The sequence below is a fragment of the Colobus angolensis genome, unplaced genomic scaffold, assembly GCF_000951035.1.
Source record: "Colobus angolensis palliatus isolate OR3802 unplaced genomic scaffold, Cang.pa_1.0 Scaffold29, whole genome shotgun sequence".
In the NCBI taxonomy this organism is placed as follows: Eukaryota; Metazoa; Chordata; class Mammalia; order Primates; family Cercopithecidae; genus Colobus; species Colobus angolensis.
The window spans coordinates 3,109,063-3,112,730 of NW_012116154.1; the positions used below are offsets into that span (position 1 = coordinate 3,109,063).

The window sequence follows — 3,668 nt, forward strand, 5'->3', positions numbered from 1 at the left end:
GATCACCTGAGGTCAGGAGTTCGAGACCAGCCTGCCCAATATGGTGAAACCCCATCTCTACTAAAAATACAAAAATTAGCCAGGCGTGGTGGTGCACGCCAGTAGTCCCAGCTACTTGGGAGGCTGAGACAAGAGAATCGTTTGAACCCAGGAGATGGAGGTTGCAGTGAGCCAAGATTGTGTCACTGCACTCCAGCCTGAGCAACAGAGCAAGACTCTGTCTTAAAAAATAATAATAATAATAAATAGCAGATAACAAATAAATTAGAAACAGAAAACAATGAGAAAATTCAATGAAATAAATTGTTGGTTTACCAAAATGATCAATAAAACTGAAAGACTAGCAAGACTGACAAAAAAGAAGACAGAAATTACCAATATCAGGAATGAAAAAGGGATATTACTATAGACTTTGCAGATATCAAAAGGCTAATAAAGTAAACTATGAACACACAAAAGTTTGACAATTTATATGAAATGGACCAATGTCTCAAAAAACACAAAGTATCACAACTCATCCAATAAGACATAGATAAAATCACTGTAATTTATAAAGGAATTTAATTCATAATTTAAAAAAAAAAATTTCCAGGGCCAAATAGCTTCAATGGAAAATTCTAACAAATATTTTTAGGAAAAAATAATACTAATCCTACATAATCTCTTCCAGAAAGTAAGAACACACTTCCAATCCATTTTATGATGGTAGTATTATCCTGATACCAAAAAGAGACAAAGCCAGTACAAAAAAACTACAAACCAATACTCCTCATGACTACAGACACAAAAATCCTTAGCAAAACACTAGCAAATAAAATTCAGCAATATATATTTCATTTGTTTTTTTTTTTTATTTTTGACACAGGGTCTTGCTCTATCACCCAGGCTGCAGTACAGGGGATATCATTGTTTTTATATATTGCTGAATTTTGGCAGGGCATAGTAGTTCACACCTACAATCCCAGAACTTTAGGAGGCTGAGTTGGGAGGATTGCTTGAGCCCAGCAGTTCAGGACCAGCCTGGGCAACAGAGTGACACCTCAACTCTACAAAAAATTTTAAAATTAGCCAAGCATAGTGGTACGTACCTGTACTCCCAGGTACTGGGGGGCAGGGTGAGGTAAAAGGATCACTTAGGCCCAGATGATTGAGGCTTCAGTAAGCCATGATCACACCACTACACTGCAGCCTGAGCAACAGCAACACCCTAAAAAAGGACTGTATACTATAATGAAATGGGGTTTATTACAGGAAGGCAAGGCTAGTTCCATATTCAAAAATCAGTATAATCCACCATCTTAATGGGTGAAAGAATCATATTAATCAATGCAGAAAATAATGACAAAATTCAATACCATTCATGGTAACTACCAGAAAAATAGGAACAAAAATATTCTCAACCTGATAAGAGCACCTACAAAAACCTACAGCTAACAATTGTATTCGCAATGAAATACTAAACGCTTTCCTCCTAGCATCAGGAAAAAGGCAAGATGTCTGTTCTCACCAATTTTATTCAAAATAATGCTAAAGTTATAGCCCATGAAATAAGAAAAAGAAAGAAAAGAAAACATACACAGATTAGGGAAGAAGAAGTAAGTGTCCCTATTTGCAGATAACATGGTTATCTGTGTATTATAGAAAATCCCAAGTAATCTACACAATCTCCAACAAGAAAGTGAGTTTAACAAGGGTGCAAGATACAAGATAAACATATAAAAGCAACTGCATTTATACATACTAGCAAAAAACACATGGACACTGAAATTAAAGAAACAATACCCTTCACAATTGCTAAAAAAAACAAAAAAAAACAGAAATACACTAAGTCCTCGCTTATTGTCTTCAATAGGATTTTGTAAACTACAACTTTTTTTTTGAGACTGAGTCTCACTCTGTTGCCCAGGAGTGCAATGACGTGATCTTGGCTCACTGCAACCTCCACCTCCTGGGTTCAAGCGATTCTCCTGCCTCAGCCTCCTGAGCAGCTGGGTTTACAGGCACATGCCACCAAACCCAGCTAATTTTTCTATTTTTAGTAGAGATGGGGTTTCACCATGTTGACCAGGCTGGTCTCGAACTCCTAACCTCAGGTAATCAGCCTGCCTCAGCCTCTCGCAGTGCTGAGATTACAGGTGTGAGTCACCACTCTTGGCTATAAACTACAACTTTAAGCAAAATAATACATAACCAATTTTTTTCCTCATCAACATAACAGAATGACTTTGAACGAAAGTACTGTTCAAGGACCTGATATATGTAGTTTCACTTAAAATCAGTTTCCAAAAACCTATTGATGATGTTATGTGAGGACTTCCTATATTTCAGTACGTAGGTATAAATCTAAGAAAACAAGTACAAAACTTAATATGTTGAAAACTATGAAAGAAATGTTCAAAGACGGGAAGACAACACAGTAAATATGTCAATTCTTCCCCAAATTGATATACAAGTTTAAGAAAACGCCTACCAGGGCCGGGTGCAGTGGCTCATGCCTGTAATCCCAGCACTTTGGGAGGCCGAGGTGGGTGGATCACAAAGTCAGGAGATGGAGACCATCCTGGCTAACATGGTGAAACCCTGTCTCTACTAAAAATACAAACATTAGCTCAGCATGTTGGCAGGCGCCTGCAATTCCAGCTACTCGGGAGCTGAGGCAAGAGGATTGCTTGAATCCAACAGGCAGAGGTTGCAGTGAGCTGAGATCAAGTCATCGCACTCCAGGCCTGGGTAACAAGAGCAAAATTCCATCTAAAAATAAAAAAACTCCTGGCCTAAAATATTCCTCCTGCCTCAGCCTCCCAAAGTGCTGAGATTACAGGTGTCAAGCAGCATACTTGGCTAGATTATACTTCTTTATACCAACAACAATTAGAAAATAAAATTAAATCAAATGATCAGTTCTCAGTTCTTGTCTTGCTAGACCTATCAGACCTATCGGCTTTCTTCTCCCGAGGACATTGCCACTCTCAAGATTTTCGCATCTCTCAACTTGGAAACAATGGAGTGTTCCAGAGCTCAGTCCTAGGGCCTGTTCTTTTCCCTCTACAAAAAATTTAAAAATTAGCCAGGCATGGTGGCATGCCTGTAATTCCAGCGACTCTGGAAGCTGAGGGAGGAGGATCACTTGACTCCAGAAGTTAGAGGCTGCACTGAGCTATGATTGTGCCACTGAACTCCAGCCTTGGTGACAGAGTGAGACCCCATCTCTTAAGAAAAACAATAAAAAATAAATCCTATCAACATGCTAACAAATTTACATCTTCAGCCAGCAACTCTTCTCTGACTCTAGACCCACATGAAACTATTCACTGAACATCTCTACGTTGTGTATCTAAAAAACATCTCAGGCTGGGCGAGGTGACTCAGGCCTGTAATCCCAGCACTTTGGGAGGCTGAGGCGGGCAGATTGCCTGAGGTTAAGACCAGCCTCGTAAACGTGGCAAAACCCCGTCTCTATTAAAAATATAAATTAGCTGGGTGCGGTGGCTCATGCTTGTAATCCCAGCACTTTGGGAGGCCAAGGCAGGTGGATCATGAGGTCAGAAGTTCGAGACCAGTCTGGCCAACACAGTGAAACCCCGTCTCTACTAAAAACATAAAAATTAGCTGGGCGTGGTGGTGGGTGCCTGTAATCCCAGCTACTCGGGAGGCTGAGGCAGGAGAAT

The 3,668-nt window shown here is 39.9% G+C and overlaps 1 protein-coding gene across 1 annotated transcript in view; it reads right to left on the reverse strand.

Annotated features, from left to right (window-relative positions):
- N4BP2 (NEDD4 binding protein 2) overlaps window positions 1–3,668 on the reverse strand; it is a 107,750-nt gene that overhangs the window by 59,770 nt on the left and 44,312 nt on the right. The gene's annotated exons all lie outside the window — the stretch shown is intronic.